At 49.2% G+C, this 7,184-nt stretch overlaps 2 non-coding genes across 2 annotated transcripts in view; both read right to left on the reverse strand.

The window, feature by feature from the left end:
* Positions 1-105, reverse strand: part of LOC113507964 — a 157-nt gene extending 52 nt beyond the window's left edge. The window contains exon 1 of the ribosomal RNA XR_003401950.1: positions 1-105. This exon is cut by the window's left edge and continues 52 nt beyond it. This is a non-coding gene — a ribosomal RNA (5.8S ribosomal RNA).
* A 420-nt stretch (positions 106-525) lies between these two features.
* On the reverse strand, positions 526-2,429 carry LOC113507966. Its single transcript, XR_003401952.1, has one exon. It is a non-coding gene; the product is annotated as a small subunit ribosomal RNA (ribosomal RNA).
* Between the last annotated feature and the right edge of the window lie 4,755 nt (positions 2,430-7,184).

The raw sequence follows: 7,184 nt of genomic DNA on the forward strand, positions 1-7,184 counted from the left end.
GTTCGAAATGTCGATGTTCAAATGTGTCCTGCAGTTCACACTATGACGCGCAGTTAACTGCGTTCTTCATCGACCCGCGAGCCAAGTGATCCACCGTCCAGGGTAATAGTTTTACAAAATTATTACCCATGTTACGATAAATAAAGAATTTTTTTTTTTTTAATATATCTAAAAAAAAAAAAAAAAAAACATTTACCCCCGTCGCGGAACACCGCGTAATCTGCAACGAGAGAGAGTGAACGTTAACGAACGCGTATCCACCTAAAGCTTATATGTTTCTCACGGTTTGCGGATTTTATGTTAAACCGTATCGTAACGAAGCATAAAACTCTCGATTGTACGCGACGCGAGACGAACGACCGGCGCGCCCGGACAGTTAAGCCATGGAACGCCTGTCGGTTCGGTCTCTTTTTAAAAGTTCATCGATACGATTGGATAAAAGTGTCGACGAACGTTTTAAGTATTTGGAGAACATTAATGTGACATCGTTTCGCGTACGCAGTGCACGTTAAAACGGTACATCGTTAATGATCCTTCCGCAGGTTCCCCTACGGAAACCTTGTTACGACTTTTACTTCCTCTAAATGATCAAGTTTGGTCAACTTCCCAGCAACGCCGACGGCCGTGAAGCCACCGCGTGTCGGTCCGAAGACCTCACTAAATCATTCAATCGGTAGTAGCGACGGGCGGTGTGTACAAAGGGCAGGGACGTAATCAACGCGAGCTTATGACTCGCGCTTACTAGGAATTCCTCGTTTATGGGGGATAATTGCAAACCCCAATCCCCAGCACGAAGGAGTTTCAGCGGGTTGCCCGGGCCTCTAGGCCAGGGAGAACATGCTGATTCCTTCAGTGTAGCGCGCGTGCGGCCCAGGACATCTAAGGGCATCACAGACCTGTTATTGCTCAATCTCGTGCGGCTCGAAGCCGCCGGTCCCTCTAAGAAGAATTTTAATACGTCGCCAGTGAGTTGCGTGACGCGTAGCCACGCACACCTAAATGACGACGCCTATTTAGCAGGCTAGAGTCTCGTTCGTTACCGGAATTAACCAGACAAATCGCTCCACCAACTAAGAACGGCCATGCACCACCACCCACCGAATCAAGAAAGAGCTGTTAATCTGTCAATCCTTCCGGTGTCCGGGCCTGGTGAGATTTCCCGTGTTGAGTCAAATTAAGCCGCAGGCTCCACTCCTGGTGGTGCCCTTCCGTCAATTCCTTTAAGTTTCAGCTTTGCAACCATACTCCCCCCGGAGTCCAAAATCTTTGGTTTCCCGGAAGCTGCCCGCCGAGCCATTGTAGTAACGTCGGCGGATCGCTAGATGACATATTTACGGTTAGAACTAGGGCGGTATCTAATCGCCTTCGAACCTCTAACTTTCGTTCTTGATTGATGAAAACACCTTTGGCAAATGCTTTCGCTGATGTTCGTCTTGCGACGATCCAAGAATTTCACCTCTAACGTCGCAATACGAATGCCCCCAGTTATCCCTATTAATCATTACCTCGGAGTTCTGAAAACCAACAAAATAGAACCGAGATCATATTCTATTATTCCATGCACGAAATATTCAAGCAGCATTTTGAGCCCGCTTTGAGCACTCTAATTTGTTCAAAGTAAAATTGTCGGCCCACCTCGACACTCACCGAAGAGCACCGCGATAGGATTTTGATATTGAACCGGCGTATTACCGCCGGCTCACCGACGATATGCTCCGCAGACGTGTCAGTATCACCGCGGATGCGGTGCACCGACAGCGCGGCGCACAAATGCAACTACGAGCTTTTTAACCGCAACAATTTTAGTATACGCTATTGGAGCTGGAATTACCGCGGCTGCTGGCACCAGACTTGCCCTCCAATTGTTCCTCGTTAAAATATTTAAAGTGTACTCATTCCGATTACGAGGCCTCGTAAGAGTCCCGTATCGTTATTTTTCGTCACTACCTCCCCGTGCCGGGAGTGGGTAATTTGCGCGCCTGCTGCCTTCCTTGGATGTGGTAGCCGTTTCTCAGGCTCCCTCTCCGGAATCGAACCCTGATTCCCCGTTACCCGTGACAACCATGGTAGTCGCAGAAACTACCATCGAAAGTTGATAAGGCAGACATTTGAAAGATGCGTCGCCGGTACTGGACCATGCGATCGGCAAAAGTTATCCAGATTCATCAAAATTAACGACTTCAGACACATGGCCATCCGTCGATTGGTTTTGATCTAATAAAAGCACTCATCCCATCACTGGTCAGAGTTCTGATTGCATGTATTAGCTCTAGAATTACCACAGTTATCCAAGTAACTGAGTAAGATCTAAGGAACCAAAACTGATATATTGAGCCATTCGCGGTATCGCCTTAATACGGCTTGCACTGAGACATGCATGGCTTAATCTTTGAGACAAGCATATAACTACTGGCAGGATCAACCAGGGAGCTTCATTCATATGAAAGACGTTCTCGTTCGTTTCGATTTTCGATTGCGGTGGTACACACGTATACCGTCCTCTCTCTATATCGATACTTACGAGAAATCCTCATTCCCGCGCGTCGACGGATTAACGCAGACGCTTGTACGGGCGAGCTCGTATAATAATTGAGACGAATATTGTTTTCGACGACGACGACGACGACTACGACGACGCCTATAAGGGTACAATATAATGAAAAAACCCCGATGGTGAACGTTCGTATCGAGACACGATTTCATTCACTTTAATAATAATCTCGGTTAACATAATAAAATACGTCAAACAACGATTTAATTGCCCGGATTGTACAGAGTCCGTATTCACTATATTCATTGTTTAGTTTATATATGTAATCATATAATAATGCGTATATAGAACAATACTATTTACACAAAAATAAATAATCGTGATTGAACTCGCGAAAGATTCACATTAGCGTATCCGTGCGCGTTTGAATCGATCACGTCACGATTAAAGTCATATTTTATAACATTTGAACCGTTAACGAATCGTAACGTTGTTACGAACCGACGGTCCACACAGTTGAAGTTACACAAACGCACAACACACACAGTACTACACACTTACATACTAATATATATATATACACTTATATATATATATATAATAATATGTATGTGTGTTGATCATCTTCATAATAATATTACTACATGTGTGTGTCGTCCATTTTTCGTTCGTAGACGACATTCAGCGACTTAACGTGAAACACACTAACATAATAATGTTCGCGTGTCAACGTTAAGTCGCTGAAAGCTGCGCACGCGCACGCGCACAACATCATACGTGCGCGCATCTGCGCGCGCCGCATGACATTGTTGCAAACTTAAACGTATATAGTATCGGAGGAGAAATACGTTATACGATGAGATATCCACGTACCAAGCGACCGAGTGAACTGAAAAGTTTCGAGATCAGCAGATCAGGGATCGTCGGTGGTGTCATTCAAACACTACCTACCCTCGAGGTGAGTGAAAGCCGACAGTGGAGACCTAGCCCCCGCCCCTACCCTCCCCCCTCCGCTCCTCCCCCACCCACCCAGATATTGGTATTGAATATGTTGAGAGGGTGGCCTCCATCAACCTGAAGAACTAACATCGACCACCACAAAAGAACCTGAGGCGCTGCAGAGCGGGGGTGTGTGGCCGGGGGGGGGGGGGGGGGTGCCTGGGTGTTTGTCTAGGTTCAACGACTTGGTGAGTGTTTGAGTCTTCATTGGTGTGGTGTGACACAGACGCCTATGAAGGCAGGAACGCAAGCACCCCCCCCCCCCCCCCGCGCGAGCGCGCGTGCCTGCTGGGTTTCTGGTTACTACTACTACTACTACTACTACTACTAGTTAGTAGGTACTATAATACATATATGTATGCATAGTTAGAGATGCGTTTAAGACGCTAAGATCACCCACCATGATATATTTTTTTTGCATTTATATTGTAGTTAGGTAGGTAGGTACCTAGTATGTATGTTCGTTCGAGGTGTGTTCTCGCTCTCAAGCGGCTTGTCACAGCTTGCCCGTGCCGTCGTGGTGTATATGTACGAAGTGAGAGTGCGAGTTAGTTTCGTTTAGCGTTCTTGTTGTGTTATTCGTTTGTTTACATCTACATATCTATGTAATATATTGTCTGAGCGCTTGCTTGTTTCGTTGTTGTATTATTGATATTACGATCGAGATTTACAGGAGGAACGGCTAATAGACGTCAGTTATAATCGATGTAAACTTCATTTGTATCGAGAGAAAGATTATTTTTTTAAATTTCGATGTTCGTTACCGTTCGTGTATTAATTTTTTGACCCGTTACCGTTCGTGTATTAAATTGACTATTTAAGATGCGCAAGCGCATCTCAATGGGGCGCGGTGAAAAATTACGTTTTTTTATATGTTTAAAATTGAGTTTGTTGAATCAGAGTGTTATATCGTTAGTGTACCGTTCGTGTATTAATGAAATATTAATGAAGAAAACGAAAACGCGACAGAACATCGTCCGTCGTCGCACACGTTGTCTTGATGTGTGTTTGTGTGTTTACATTATCATCGTCCTCGGACGAATCACCTGGCGTAGGGCTGAGTCTCAACAGATCGCAGCACGACGCTGCTCTACCGAGCACAACACCCCGCCAGGAACGGAAGTCGTCTACAGACTATTCCGAGCCCCGACATCGAACTGAGGTAAATTCGGACCTTCGGAGCCGTGATGCACGCGTTAAACGGACAGCATCGATCTCCGCGATCCAAATGGGCTTCGACGTCGCACCTCACGTGGTGAAGCGCGACTAGTAAAGTCACATTGTTTAGAGCCTCCCGACTCTCGGGGCTCCACAGTGAGCATATCCTTGCCGGATTCGGCTAGGCTGGCTTCGGCCTTAGAGGCGTTCAGGCATAATCCCGCGGATGGTAGCTTCGCACCACCGGCCGCTCGGCCGAGTGCATGAACCAAATGTCCGAAACTGCGGTTCCTCTCGTACTGAGCAGTATTACTATCGCAACGACAAGCCATCAGTAGGGTAAAACTAACCTGTCTCACGACGGTCTAAACCCAGCTCACGTTCCCTTTTGATGGGTGAACAATCCAACGCTTGGCGAATTTTGCTTCGCAATGATAGGAAGAGCCGACATCGAAGGATCAAAAAGCAACGTCGCTATGAACGCTTGGCTGCCACAAGCCAGTTATCCCTGTGGTAACTTTTCTGGCACCTCTTGCTAAAAACTCTTTATACTAAAGGATCGATAGGCCGTGCTTTCGCAGTCCCTATGCGTACTGAACATCTGGATCAAGCCAGCTTTTGCCCTTTTGCTCCACGCGAGGTTTCTGTCCTCGCTGAGCTGGCCTTAGGACACCTGCGTTATTCTTTGACAGATGTACCGCCCCAGTCAAACTACCCGCCTGGCAGTGTCCTCGAACCGGATCACGCGGGAGTTTTACGGCGACGAGCGTTGCCGCCACGTCGCCACTCTGCACGCTTGGAACGAAACACCGTGCGCCCGCCGATTAACATCGACCGCGCACCGCTTCCGCCCAACCGAGTAAGTAATGAAACAATGAAAGTAGTGGTTTTTCAGCGACGATCGCGCGAACGATCTCCCACTTATGCTACACCTCTCATGTCTCCTTACAATGCCAGACTAGAGTCAAGCTCAACAGGGTCTTCTTTCCCCGCTGATTCTCCCAAGCCCGTTCCCTTGGCTGTGGTTTCGCTAGATAGTAGATAGGGACAAAATCCCACCAACCTTCCCATGGCCCCACCGACGAATTCGTCATATGGGCCGAATCATGAGACGGCTGCGGACTTATAGCGCTCTTGGCTTCTTGTTTCGTCCGCAGGCGATTCTTGACTCTACAAATTCTTTATCCTGTCCCTTTCAATGCACTCTCCCCATTCTGGGACTGCTGTTCCAGCGCTGGAGAGCCGCTGCTTTGCCTTCTGTACATTACACTTACGGCTTCGCCTCCCGCCCTTTGCTGATCCTCTTGCTCGAGCCCGCTCCTGATTTTGAACCAGCCGTGTGCGAAGCGACCCAGCCGCCGGAAGTTAGCTTCCGAGCTGACGAGGTCGCAGTAGTAAACCGGTCCCACCTCTTCGCGTTCGATCCCGTCCATCATCTCTCGCCTCAGGTCCGCGTATATCGGGCAAGTCCATAGTACATGGTCCATGTTTTCCTCACTTTCACCGCAGTAACATTCACTCGTCTCTTGCAGCTTCATATCATACAGTCTCTTTCTAAAACTACCATGCCCAGTCAGGATCTGTGAGGTTTGGTAGTCCGGCTCGACCCAGGTTGCCCTGAGCCTTGCCGTCACATCCGGGAAGAATCGGTAGAGCTCGCGGCCCTTGGTCTCAGCGTCCCAGCGACGCTGCCAGTCCGCGACCGCACCCTTCCATGCGTCTTTCTTGCCCTCGCGGAGTTCCTGCCGAGGCAGACCCCGCATCTCGTCGATTCTGCCAGCACGGGCAACCTCGAGGTCCGCCGGTAACACCCCTGCTAACACAGGCAGGGCCGCGGTACTAGTGGACCTGTAAGCCTTCGTCAGCAGAATCAGAGCAGGCCGTTGCGCTCTCAGCAAAGCGGTGCGGACCACGTATGTGGAGACCCGCCGCCACCAGCATCCCGCCGCGTATGTCACTATAGGGGTGAAAATTCCCCCGTACAAGACCTTAAGGGCCCTGTACCGCATGCCCCACGAAGTGGCAGTCATGCGTGACATTTTCCCCAGTCCCGACGACGCACGTTCGCCGATGCTACGTGCGTGTTCACTGAACGACAGACTCGCGTCAATCACCACCCCCAGCACTTTGGTAGATAGGGACAGTGGGAATCTCGTTAATCCATTCATGCGCGTCACTAATTAGATGACGAGGCATTTGGCTACCTTAAGAGAGTCATAGTTACTCCCGCCGTTTACCCGCGCTTGCTTGAATTTCTTCACGTTGACATTCAGAGCACTGGGCAGAAATCACATTGCGTCAACACCCGCGAGGGCCATCGCAATGCTTTGTTTTAATTAGACAGTCGGATTCCCCTTGTCCGTGCCAGTTCTGAGCTGACCGTTGAACGGCGGTCGTACAGAACCGCGCCGATCGCGCACGAGGTCGAGACCGACACGGCCTTACGGCTAGGAAGATCCGCGGAAGGCCGGAACGCGGGTCCGGATTCCGCCCTCGCGCCCCGAAAAGACGCGAGAGCATCGACCAGGCCCGGCAC

This window comes from Trichoplusia ni, unplaced genomic scaffold (assembly GCF_003590095.1).
Source record: "Trichoplusia ni isolate ovarian cell line Hi5 unplaced genomic scaffold, tn1 tig00003539, whole genome shotgun sequence".
Classification (NCBI taxonomy): domain Eukaryota; kingdom Metazoa; phylum Arthropoda; class Insecta; order Lepidoptera; family Noctuidae; genus Trichoplusia; species Trichoplusia ni.